This window comes from Ascaphus truei, chromosome 7 (assembly GCF_040206685.1).
Source record: "Ascaphus truei isolate aAscTru1 chromosome 7, aAscTru1.hap1, whole genome shotgun sequence".
NCBI classification, from domain to species: Eukaryota; Metazoa; Chordata; class Amphibia; order Anura; family Ascaphidae; genus Ascaphus; species Ascaphus truei.
This window is the reverse complement of record NC_134489.1, coordinates 4,671,195-4,685,580: the sequence shown is the minus strand read 5'-3', so window position 1 is coordinate 4,685,580 and position 14,386 is coordinate 4,671,195.

Genomic DNA, 14,386 nt, shown 5'->3' with positions numbered 1-14,386 from the left:
TGATTTCTGAGGACTGAAACTGCCCCTGCACACCTAATGTGATGCCCCACCAAAGAAGTTATTGTCGAGATCGGGGAATATTAAAGTTTTATTTCATGTAAGTGGTTACTATCTTATATTGTTGGTAATACACTTCAATTCTCTTATCTTGGTGCGCTCTTGTGTTTCCTTTTTTTCTTGTTTATTTGGTATCACCGTCGCAGTTCTCCGTTGGGATCCAATTTGGAGGTGGGGGAAGACACCTCGAATTGCAGGAGCAGCAAAAGAACAGAGAGGAATCAACATTCCACATCCTTAAAGAGCAAGAGCGCGGACTGAACATTTTCCTACTGGTAATCTGTGTGACCCACTTGTTGAGTCACACAGCATCCCCTTTTTCCCATCCAGTTTACGCAGCAGCTATCAGACTCTTATGGTTTTATTGTCTCATTAACACATTTTTGTTTTACTGGGTTCATCAAATAACTTGTGTATATTTTGTTTTAGTATTGGTTATCGTATTGTTCCATGTTTCGTCCACCTTTTCCTTCCCTTCCCCCTCCTATTCTCCCTTCCTCTTTCTCCTTTTTTCTTTCCCCCCTTCCTCTTCCCTCTCCCCTTTCTCTTTCTTCCCCACCCCTCTCGCCTTCCCTATACGGACGTATGGTGGCTGAAAGTAATACCAGCCAATTCCTAGACTGCCTCAAAAATAGGTTTAACAAACCAGAGCTGTTTAGCAAAATGTTTTCAGACACACCGCTAGAAGATGTGGCAACTCCTAGTTTGCCTTCTCTTATGAATGAGTTGCATAAATTATTGGAGAAAGAGACTAAGTCCTGGCTAGAAATGGCCACATTGGAGGAATACATAAGGGTGGGTCGCATACCAAGGGGACTTAGAGTCCTCAAACCCTCAACTTATGTCACAGATAGTCCGGAGTTTGTCAAAGAATGGGAGAGAATTCAAGATCATTGCTCATTAGAGCTAATCCGATTATTAATCCTGGAAAGGAAAAAAGAGATAATCGAAGTGGATAGCAAAATAACTAAAGTCAAAAATGAGATTTTAGAGATTCCCTGTCTAGACAAACTACCGCAACTAACTAAAGACATGAATGTTAAATTGAGGAGATCAGAAAACCAAATTTTGATCAATAAGAACAAAAAATTCCTTAGAGATAAGAGGGATTATGCTCTTAATATACAGAGATGTTGGGACACAATAAAAGAAACCACTACAGATGGAGATCCTGTTACACATGATATCCATAAATCCAGTGTTGTAGCCCCAATTCAATCCAAGGGTTCATTACAAACTAAACATACTAACCCTAAAGCCAATATTACTATCCCAAGAACTCCAAGGGATCCTAATTTTCACGCTAGACCCACCTATGAGAAACACACTAGACTCCCGTCCAAATATCAAAGGAATGATACTACAGATCATTCTGGATGGGGTACTAATGTCCATAAACATCAACAATGGAATTCCCACTATTCCAAACAGAATAGGAAGCATAACAAACACCAAACTCCACATAATAGGAAAGACAATAGTGCCCCTAGAAAACATACCAACACCCGTGGAGGACAGGAAAGTAGAACACCTATCATTCCTCTTCATAATAAATTTGAAGTATTAAAGGATATAAAAGAGGAAATAGCAAATGAGGATTTTTTAAACAGGTTGGAGAAAATGAGACAATCAATATCCACCTGGGACTCCAACCATCCGCCTCTATTGGGAGCCCCCAAAAAAATCACAAGGAAAAGACAGGATTCAGGAGAGGACATAGAGGAAGTGGAACAAGAGGTAGAAAAAAAACCCTCCCCTCCCAAACCTATCCAGATGACCCAACATTAAAATCAAAGGGCATCTTTAACTTATCCAATTTCCGCATAGACCATACCCTAATCAATGTCTTGGGCAAAGGACTTTCATTGGCCCCTACACGTAGAGTTAATAATTTTGATCTTTATATAGATCTTCAGAAATTCAATCGTAAGTTAACTCTAAGTAGACATTTAATTTCAGATCAGGGGGGGTCAATTACCAATTCCTAATACTATCAACCCTATTGTCAGTACACTGTCTACTAGTGAACAAATCCAACTAGTGAACATGATGTCCTTGATGGATGAGGGTTCCACTAGTACTAAGGATGACATGTCTACGCAACATTCATTGTTCAAACCTAATTCCACCTTCCATCCCTATCACTCTAGGGGACAGTATATTGACATTTTTAATAAACTAGTTGAAAAGGAATTTCAGACTCTTGGACAATCGCAGACAACACGAGTGAATCAGGATACAAATCTAACTGCCCAGGAAAGACATACGCTAAAAACATTACAATTAGATTCAAATATAGTTGTACGTGAAGCAGACAAGGGTGGAGGCATTATACTCCAAGATAGAGCAGATTACTGCTTGGAGGCTACAAGATTATTGTCAGACCCATTGTCTTATTGTAAACTGTCTAAAGATCCCACAGCTCAATTCCAACTGGGTCTTAATGAGTTGCTAAAATCTGCTTATCAATCAAATGTTCTTACAAAATATGTGTTTGATTATTTGTGTTGTGCGGCTCCCACCATCCCTATTATGTAACATTTGTCTAAGATTCACAAATCACTCACTAATCCTCCGGGGCGACCTATTATTTCAGGGATTAATTCACTTACTGCTAATCTTTCATCTTTTGTAGATCCCTTTCTACAACCACTAGTACCACTGTTACCATCACATTTACTTGACAGCACTTCTCTTCTCACCATTCTTACAGGATTCACTTGGAAAACTTCTTATCATTTAGCCACTTTAGATGTTCAAACACTTTACACCTCTATCCCACACAAAGGGGGTTCAGATGCTATTGATCACTTTTTAGCACTACACGGCACTTTCCCACTTCTTCAACGCAGGTTTATTCACAATTCAATAGAATTTATTTTGAAACACAATTATTTCCTTTTTGAACACGAGTTTTATTTACAACTGTGTGGCACCGCTATGGGGACACGTTTTGTACCATCTTTCGCAAATTTATACATGGGACGGTGGGAATCGTCACACATATGGGGTGCCGATGTACAGTATCACCGCCACAGTTGATTATGTGGCGGAGATACATCGATGATGTGATTGTAATTTGGGACGGTGACAGCATCTCATTTGACAGCTTTGTTGCCAGGTTAAATGACAATCAGTTCAATCTCATTTTCACCAGTGAGTTAAGTCCAACTAATATTATTTTTTTGGATTTAGAAATATACATTGCTAATAATAAATTATACACCAAAACCCATTTTAAAAGCAGGAATGTAAACTCCTTTCTACACCCAGCAAGTGGACACGAAAGGAGATGCATTAATAATATTCCCTATAGTCAGTTTCTGCGCATTAGGCATAATTGGGCTGATCTAGAAATGTTCAAAGTACAATCCCAGATACTCTTTGAATGTTTTCTACAAAAGGGCTATGACAATATTATAATTAATAGAGCGTACAAAAGGGCGTTGAATATCAATAGGGATAAATTGATTCAACCTCCGAACAGTAAGCGAACTTAAAATCAAATTGTCTCCACCAATGGAAATTTGAATATATCCATTCGACCATTGGAAAATACTGTTGTTAGCAACTCCATTTCACCAATCACTGCACCACATATTTTAGAGCTCAACAAAACAGACCTTAAAAATGAGAGAAAGACACCATATTTTGTAACTAAATTTAATAGTTCACATAGTAAGATTAAACATATCCTCAATACATATTGGTATATCTTACATATGGATCCCATTTTGGCAAAATTTTTACCTAAAAGACCACCTTTTGTCTTTACAAAATCCAATAATCTAAAAACTATTCTGGCCCCGAGTCTCCTTAAAGGTAGTGTTTCCCCTAAAAAGAAGGACCTTAGAGATTATTGGGTTTAAAAGGTAACCACAGATGCAATAGGTGTAAAATCTGTCCGAGAATGTTAACACAAGATCATTTTAAATCCAAAATGAAAGACTTTACATATGAGATCAAAAATTATATTGATTGCTTAACAACATATGTTATATACATCTTACAATGTGGATGTGGACTACAATATGTAGGTCGCACCAAACGCCATCTTAAAATACGTGTGATGGAACACCTTAGAAATATTGTTAACATTCCTAAACTATTGGCTTTAGGTAAACCACTTACACATTTGTTGTCCCATTTTAAAGATGTTATCAGTGCAGCACTGTAGGGGTTAAATATATGGGTATTGAACACATAGCTACAACTATTAGTGCTGGTGATAAAGATCTGCAAATTGCAAAGAGGGAGCAGTTTTGGATTTTCACCCTTCAAACAAAATATCCTGGGGGGTTAAATGATTATGTAGAACTGACTCCCTTTTTGAGGTGATTACATAAATGTTATTCTTTTAGTCTGCCAGTTGTTCATTTCAAGGTTCTGCTTTTTTCTGGTTTTTTATTATATTTCTGTTTTTTTTCCCTTTCCCATTATATTATGGTTCATTTTCCCCCCTTTTTCCCCTTCCTTCCCTCTCTCCCACTTCTTTATTCCCCCGTCCCTTTTTTCTTTTTTATGTAATATATGTACCCCATTATCTGTTTTATATGTTTTTAATGTGTTTCATTTGTCTTTAATGTGATTGCACAATGTTATATATGTTCATATTATTATATATGTATTTTTTATCCATTACACTTGACCATAGGGGCTACCTGATTATGTGACTTTATATGTCTTTTTTAGTCTGTGACATTCTTGTTTTTGAGAATGATTACCCTCTCAAATTTACAAGTGCCACTGAATTATTATAATATATCTATCAAGCCCATAATTACATTATGGAATCACACATGAGAGGGGAGTATTCTAAATTTAACCCACCCCTTTCAGTTATCAGCCTGATTGGCTGTACAGTCATTGGGATTAACCAATGATGAATCTTGACAGACATATAAAGGACCCCAGACAGGTGCCTCAGTTATTGCCTGATGAAGTATACTTTTGTATACAAAACGCGTCGCGAATTGTGTTGCTGGCCCATACTCTCTTGAAAGCCAGTATACACACAAGTGTATCTATTCCGACCACAATTACGATAACTAAAACGGACAGGCATCCCAAGGACAGCTGCAGAGGGCTTCTTTTCCTGCGCATGCACGCTACGCTTTCAGCCACGCTTACACTCGTGGAGGTCTGACAGCGCTACGGAGACAGCCCCAGCGCGCGGGACTGATTTCTGAGGACTGGAACTGCCCCTGCACACCTAATGTGATGCCCCACCAAAGAAGTTATTGTCGAGATCGGGGAATATTAAAGTTTTATTTCATGTAAGTGGTTACTATCTTATATTGTTGGTAATACACTTCAATTCTCTTATCTTGGTGCGCTCTTGTGTTTCCCCTTTTTCTTGTTTATTTGGTATCACCGTCGGAGTTCTCCGTTGGGATCCAATTTGGAGGTGGGGGAAGACACCTCGAATTGCAGGAGCAGCAAAAGAACAGAGAGGAATCAACATTCCACACCCTTAAAGAGCAAGAGCGCGGACTGAACATTTTCCTACTTGTATGGTAAGACCATATACCGATAACTTATGCAGAGAAAAGCTGCGTAAGAAGTTTTTCTCTGCATAAAAGACTAGCAGACTAGCAGATTAGTGAAGAATAAGGATAATACCAAGACAGGTTGCCATCTTTGAGAACAAGTAAGAACTTGATTTGTATATCCTGTATCTGTAAAAGACTCAAGGAAATAAATGTTTTTTATGAGCTAAATCCGAATGCTGAAATTTCATATCTAAGAAGAAGATATGGACATTTGATTTTTTTTTTTACAAGGGCTTGTCGAGACATCTGAATGGGGATAGCGAAGAACGGATTGGACCTGACAAAGTAGAAGAACCTGTCAAGGGTGGGTCTATGACTAGAGTGGATCCCAGTGGCAGGAACAGCATGGAGCGTTATCGGGGTCACAAACAGAGGTCGGAGGTAGACGGAAGGTAGCGTGGTCGGGTCACAAGCAAAGGTCGGAGGCAGGCGGCAGACAGTGTGTCGGGGTCACAAGCAGAGGTCGGAGGCAGGTGGCAGATAGCGTGGTCGGGGTCACAAGCAGAGGTTGTAGGCAGGCGACAGATAGCGTGGTCAGGTCACATGCAGAGGTCGGCAATGAGGAGACAGGAACAGGACAATAGCAATAGTAACAGCAGCAAACATAGGAACCTAGCAGGAACTGAAGGAACAAGTATAAACAGGCACTGACAGATAGGAAAGGAAAGTTTAAAGAGGCAGGCTGAGAGGTAAAACACAGGTGCAGACATGTCAGGTCTCAGGGTCTGGAATCTTCCTTGAGAGAGTAAGCAGAGCAGCAGAAATCTCGGTGGAGAAGCATGGGTACAGCAGGCTAAAACATGACATTACTCCCCCCTCCCAAGAGCATTCTCTGGACGATCCTTCCTAGGCTTGTCTGGATATCTCTGGTGGAAGGCTCAGACTAGTCGTGGAGTATGTACGAAGTCTTCGGGTTCCCAGGACCACTCCTCTGAGCCATAGCCTTTCCAGTGGAGAAGGTACTGTAGTCTCCCTCCGTTTAACCTGGAGTCCTAAATTCTCTCCACAATTAATTCCTCTTCGTTATCCACCAGGACAGGATCAGGGGGAGGAAGGCTCCTTCCAGGAAATGGATTCTCCCGGAATGGTTGCAGCAAAATCCAAAGTTTGAGAAGAATGGACTCTTTTGTGTCGATGAATGATGTGAGTTGTACGAAAATTCAGCAAGAAGTAGGAAGTCAATACAGTCATCCTGGACATGGCAAACAAAACATCATAAGAATTGTTCTAAAGTCTGGTTTGTCCTTTCGGTCTGGTCATTCGATTGTGGATGATAGCCAGACGATAAATTTAACCGGATTCCTAGAGAGGAAAAGAAAGTTCTCCAAAATCTTGAAGTGAATTGCACCCCTTTATCATATATGATCTCATCTGGAGTCTCATGAAGCCGGAATACCTCTTTCCAGATCAACTTGGCTGTCTGGTCTGCAGAAAGGAGATTCAGTGCAGCAATGAAGTGAGCCATTTTTGTAAGTCGATCTACTACTACTACAAGAATTCACTTGATCTGGGCAGGTCAACAATAAAATCCATTGATATGGACCCACAAGGATGAGAAGGAATCGGAAGAGGCTGTAGCAAACCCAAAGGGGATGCTTGAGGAGCCTTGGTCCTAGCACAGGTCTCACAAGAGAGGACATAGTCTTTAATATCTTGTGATATTTTAGGCCACCAAAAAGAGCGGGACAACAGTTCCTGTGTCTTGAGGACACATGGGTGACCAGTGGGTCGGGAGTCATGCATTAATTGGAGCACTTCTAATCTTACCTCTTTAGCAATGAACAGACAGTCCTTACAGTTCCACAGACCATCACTTAGAAATAGTTCAGCTTATGGTGGAGCTTTATCAAGAAAAAGGTCATTTGAGTAGGCTCCCTTAATTCGTGCGAAGAGATCTGCGGAAAACGTAACCCAGAAAATTTTTCTTTGGTAGAATAGTTCCTTCTTGCGCTTTATCTGAATAAGGATTAGGTAATAACCGTGACAAGGTGTCAGCCTTCCCATTCTTGGAGCCAGGGCAGTATGAGATGTGGAACTGAAATCTTGCGATGAATTGTGCCTACCTGCCTTGTCGCGCCGACAGTCTCTTTGCAGATCGAATGAATTCTAAGTTCCTGTGATCCGTAAAGACGGTAACTGGGTGATTGGCCCCCTCAAGTAAATGCCTCCCCTCTGAAAATGCGGCTTTTATTGCCAAAAGTTCTTGTTTCCGATATCATAATTTCTTTCCGCTGTTGACATTTGGTACGGAAAAAAAGCGCAAGGATGAAGGAGCATCTTGGGTCCAATTTTTTGTGAAAGGATGGCACCAACAGTGGAGTCGGATGAAAAATGGTATTTCTGGATTTGGATGAATAAGGACAGGGGCAGATGTGAAAAGTGACTTCAACTATTCAAATGCCGCATCCGCTTTAGAAGGCCATTTGAAGGGGAGTTCTTTCCATGTGAGTTGGGTGATTTGGGCAATAATGCCAGAGAAATTTTTAATAAAACGTCTATAGAAATTAGCAAAGCCCACAAATCTCTGAATGTCCTCATTTCAGGAATTGGCCATTCCACCACGGCTTGAATCTTGCCTGGGTCCATACTCAAACCCTCAGGGTAGATGACATAACCAAGAAATTGTATGTTGGTCTTTTCAAATTCACATTTTTCTAATTTGATGTACAATTTCTATTTTCGGACATGCTCTAGGACCATCCGGACATGATTCTGGTGATCCATGATGTTATCTGACTAGACTAGGATATCATTCAGGTATGCCACTGCGAATTAGTCCAGTAGCTCTCGAAGAACATCATTGATGAAATGCTGGAAAGTAGCAGGAGCATTACAGAGTCCAAAAGGCATCACCAGGTATTCATAGTGCCCATAACGGATTCGGAAGGCTGTCTTCCACTCGTCACCGGGTCGGATGCGGACCAAATTATACGCTCCTTTGAGATCTAATTTGAAAAAGATCTTGGCTGACTGAATTTTTTCCAAATGTTCTGGAATTAGATATAACGGATACCTATTCTAAAGTGTGATTTTATTTAGTTCCCGATAGTCAATGAAGGGACGTAACGAACCGTCTTTCTTTCCCACAAAGAAGAGAGCAGCACCTGCTGGGGAAGTAGAATGTTGGATGAAACCCTTCTAAAGGTTCTCCTGTAGTTAGCCATTGAGGACCTTCAATTCTGTCTCAGAGAGAGAATAGATTCTTCCGAATGGAATGGCAGCACCCAGTAATAATTCAATGGGGCAGTCATAAGAATGATGTGGGGGAAGCGTATCCGCGTTCTTCTTGTCACACACATCCAAAAACTCAGAGTATGAGTTGGCAGTAGATTTTCTTGGGACGAGGAAATCTGATGTATTCCCACACACTCTGGTATAGAAGTTTTAGGTGTTAGGTAGGCAGGCTAGCTGGCAGTGCTCAGAGGGAAATGTGAGAATCTTGGTCTTCCAGTCAATTAGCGGGTTGTGGATCATGAGCCATGGAATTCCCAGGATCACTGAAAACAAAGGTGAAGGAATAAGACTAAATGAAATCTTCTCCTGATGATTGGGCTCTATGATTTGTGTTACTGTCCCGACACAGCTTATTCTAACAAAAGCCGCCGGTTGACCGGGGCTTACTCCGGCTGGCGCCGGGTCTAGACCGCGTGCCGCCGCATCTCCTCTGTGCACCCCCTCCGATCGCATGGCATTTTGCTCCCCCTTCCCGACCCCCTAGCTGCTCCTGCTGTGCCCCTCTGCTTCCCCGCACCCCCGCTTACCTCACTTCAAACCTTCAGGGGTGTCGGGGAAGCCGGAGAAGCCGGGCGCGCACGTGACAGTGACGTCACAGTGACGCGCGGACAGGCCGCGTCTCCACGCTGCCCGCACGCATCCTGCCGTGCGGGAAATGTTAGAATAAGCTGTGTCGGCTGTGTAGATTACTTGTTTCGTAGGTAACAGGTCCAGAGCTCAAAAGAGAAACGTCAACCACTTCCATCCTTTCTGGAGATTCCTTGGCTATGAAATGTACCGAATGGCTCTTGGTGAATTCTATGTCCATAAAATTCCCTGCCGCCCTGAGTCGACTATCACTGTGGTTGGAAAACAATGTGTTCCTTCCTCGATTATAATAGGGACCAGGAGGTGTGGATGTAAAGAAGAAGGGTTACCTTCATTTTGAGAAGCAGAGAAAACAGTCTTTGAAATGGCGTGGAGCTGATTTCTCCTAGGGCTCTGGAAAGAAGACCGCCTGGACTTATTTGGGCACTTGGCGAGATAGTGTCCATCATTTCCGCAATACAAACCGAGATCTTCTGTTCGGCGTCTATTCCTTTCTCCAGTTGAAATATGTGTTTACTTGCATTGGTTCCTCCTCAGTCTCCCTGGAACGTCTTGGGGTGCTGACATCTCTAACCATGGGGTTGCTTGGCATTAACCCAATCGTCTTTCAGTAAGCCTTCGATCAATTTCAATGCATAAACGGCCAAATTCCTCAAATCCCTCTGGAGGCACCACCCGGGATAGTTTGTCTTTAATTTGCTCGGAAAGACCCTGACGAAATCTTTGAGTAATAGAAAGGGGAAAAAGAACAAGCGCAAAAATACTGTGAGCTATAAAGGATACGTCAAAGTTCAAATGTATAAGGATCCCCTTGATGGGTGCCGCACCGGATAACAAATGGGTTCGTTCTGGGCCACTTGAGTAGTTGAGGAGGAAGGTTCCAAATGCGCACAGTCTCATCAGAATTGGAAATATATAGAGAGAAGAAAAGACACACAAAGTGTAATACTGTATATAGCAGTTTGAGCAGAGAAAGTATTGCACTCACATTTGATGAAATCAAGCGGGCATTTCGGTTACTAAGTTTAACCACACTGGTGTTGTAGACTCTCCGTTAAAAGGACACCTCTAGTGATGTATACCGTCTCCAGTAGCAGGACTCACAGTGTCGTACAGGATCACCGGTGGCAGGATATTCTCAGTGGAACAAATAAAACACAAATAGTGTAATACTGTACATGTGAGTAATCATAGAATACTAAAGCAAAATATGTACTCACATTTTATGAAAATAAAAGGTTTTTGGTTGTTAAAGTAACCAACTTCAGAGGGTGGTTCTGGAATCACAGGATATTTCCAGTTGGAAAGGAAAAGGACACAGGAAAAAAGGAAATAAATCTTTATATAGTAAAAACAAAATAAACAAAAAAACAGAGATGACTTCCTCAGGACATCACGCAACGTGACGAAACGCGTAGAGACGGAGTGACGACATCTCAGATGGTCGTGTGGGAGGAGGTCCTGTGTTCTTCGGCACTGTGTTCTTCGGCTCAGAAACTGAAGCAGAGAGACTGTTCCATTCCCTTGAGTCAGTACACCAAGGAGAAAACAGACGCAGCGGCAACCTTGACGACAAATTACAGAGCTCCAGAATATGAAGGAGACTCTGATACAGATTCCTCCAATACGGAAAAAGGTATTGGCTCTGTCCAAGCACCAGTATCCCACAGTAACTAATGCCCGTAAGGACAAGGGTACAGTGAGAGTTGGGGACTCCACGCAACTTCAAAACAAAAGTACGAAGTTTGAGCCACCAAAGAAAGCACTATCCAAACCTACAGCTGCCCAACAGGCAACAAACAGAGGTAGGAGTGCAGAATCAATGCCAGAAGAATCCTTAGCTGAAGAAGCTGAACTGGCGACTCCGTGGTGTGGAGAAGCTGCAGAAAGACCACTTCAAGAGCAGAAAACTCTAAGGGCTAGTCCTAACTGCTCTACAACTGCTGCCATACACTTTGTCTACAAAAAGATTAGTGCCCGATGCAACAGAAATCTCAAGACCGCGCACGCGATAAAAAGACTTTACGTGGAAAAAGTCCTCCTCGAGCGACTGAGGAGTGCTGATCTCAAGCATCTTCGGGAGGAGACAAACATAAACTGGAGAAGGGGCTCCAATCCCAGCGGGACAGAGGGTTCTCTTCCTCCATCCACTCTCATTTAAGTCACAGAGATATCTAGAATGAGAGTGGAAGGATGGGCTTTGGCCGTGGTAAGCCCGAGCTTCCCATAACAGGGGAGGTATATAATAGGGGACTTATCCCTGTTCAGTAATGTGCCTTTAATCTAGCAGTGTGGTAGTTAATTACTAAATACCACCTGCCTGATTAGATTGTTTACAAAAACCTATCTGTTCAGACAGGAAGTGACTCTCCTTAGCTCTGATTGAGAGCTGACCTTTGGAGAGACAGAGCAGAGGTTCTTGAGTCCCAGGAGAGACTGACCAAAAGAAACCCAGATCTCTGGAGCTGACCAGTCTTGACCTCTGCCCAGCAGAGCTGATTTCAAGACACAGGGAAAACTACTACACCTGAAGCTGAACCAGGAAGTGAGAAGATTTTCCCTCCAAGAAACAGATACAGTAAGACTTTTATTCTTAAGAGACTGCTTATATCTGCTTATTTCATGCTATATGTTTTGGGCTGCGAGAAATGCTTGACTAAGGGAGATGTGAATTATTGCATAGTGTTTCACTAGAAATACTCCCAAGTGAATAGAAGCTTTGTCCCCCCCCCCCCCCCCCCCTGTGTTTGGATGGATTTCCTGAAGAAAAGGAAAATGCACAATAAAGCCTTATTATAATTTCACATTATAAACGTCTCCAAATTGTGTACATCTGTGAACGTCCGTCTACATGCAGTAACAGAGCTCTGGCTGTGCTCAGTATAGGAATGATAGAGAAGGCTGCAGGGCAGGATGAAGGTGCAGTAACAGACCCCTGGGTGTGCTCAGTATAGGAATGATAGAGAAGGCTTCAGGGCAGGATGAAGTTGCAGTAACAGACCCCTGGGTGTGCTCAGTATAGGAATGATAGAGAAGGCTGCAGGGCAGGATGAAGGTGCAGTGACAGAGCCTGGGTGTGCGCAGTATAGGAATGATAGAGAAGGCTGCAGGGCAGGATGAAGGTGCAGTGACAGACCCCTGGGTGTGCTCAGTATAGGAATGATAGAGAAGGCTGCAGGGCAGGATGAAGGTGCAGTGACAGAGCCCTGGGTGTGCTCAGTATAGGAATGATAGAGAGGACTGCAGGGCAGGATGAAGGTGCAGTGACGGAGCTCTGGGTGTTCTCAGTATAGGAATGATAGAGAAGGCTGCAGGGCAGGATGCAGGTGCAGTGACGGAGCTCTGGGTGTGCTCAGTATAGGAATGATAGAGAAGGCTGCAGGGCAGGATGAAGGTGCAGTAACAGACCCCTGGGTGTGCTCAGTATAGGAATTATAGAGAAGGCTGCAGGGCAGGATGATGGTGCAGTGACGGAGCTCTGGGTGTGCTCAGTATAGGAATGATAGTGAGGACTGCAGGGCAGGATGAAGGTGCAGTGACAGAGCTCTGGGTGTGCTCAGTATAGGAATGATAGAGAGGACTGCAGGGCAGGATGAAGGTGCAGTGACAGACCCCTGGCTGTGCTCAGTATAGGAATGACAGAGAAAGCTGCAGGGCAGGATGAAGGTGCAGTGACGGAGCTCTGGGTGTGCTCAGTATAGGAATGACAGAGAAGGCTGCAGGGCAGGATGAAGGTGCAGTGACAGAGCCCTGGGTGTGCTCAGTATAGGAATGATAGAGAGGACTGCAGGGCAGGATGAAGGTGCAGTGACGGAGCTCTGGGTGTGCTCAGTATAGGAATGATAGAGAAGGCTGCAGGGCAGGATGAAGGTGCAGTGACAGACCCCTGGGTGTGCTCAGTATAGGAATGATAGAGAAGGCTGCAGGGCAGGATGAAGGTGCATTGACAGAGCTCTGGATGTGCTCAGTATAAGAATGATAGAGAAGGCAGCAGGGCAGGATGAAGGTGCAGTGACGGACCCCTGGGTGTGCTCAGTATAGGAATGATAGAGAAGGCTGCAGGGCAGGATGAAGGTGCAGTGACAGAGCCCTGGGTGTGCTCAGTATAGGAATGATAGAGAAGGCAGCAGGGCAGGATGAAGGTGCAGTGACGGACCCCTGGGTGTGCTCAGTATAGGAATGATAGAGAAGGCTGCAGGGCAGGATGAAGGTGCAGTGACGGAGCTCTGGGTGTGCTCAGTATAGGAATGATAGAGAAGGCTGCAGGGCAGGATGAAGGTGCAGTGACAGACCCCTGGGTGTGCTCAGTATAGGAATGATAGAGAAGGCAGCAGGGCAGGATGAAGGTGCAGTGACAGAGCCCTGAGTGAAGTGACATAGCTGTGACTGTGTGTGTGGGGTCAGTACTGAAACAGCAGAGAAGGCGGCGGATATATGAGGGATGGGTGTATCATATTTTAGAAAATGTAAAAAGGGTTGATTCTGTAAAAATAACGGTGAAGTATTCCCAATATAAATCATTTTTTTCTTTAAAATGAATGTGCAATTTTAAGTGTATAAATGAAACAGTATTAATATGAGTGTGAAAATAAAAAGCATTCGCTAGCACCATCACACGTTGACCACGGATTATAAAGCATTTTGGAACTGGAAGGCATTATATAAATACCAGGAATATAGTCAGATAAGATGCACAATACACAGCTTTTTATGTCCAGGAGGGTACAGGATTTATTGTGGTAATGGAAATAATGCAGAGAGCTATTACCTGCGTATAATATCAATGCTCTGTGCTACACCACCCAAAGTCACAGTGCACAATGACACAGTGCACAATGACACAGTGCACAATAACACAGTGCACAATAACACAGTGCACAATGACACAGTGCACAATAACACAGTGCACAATAACACAGTGCACAATGACACAGTGCACAATAACACAGTGCACA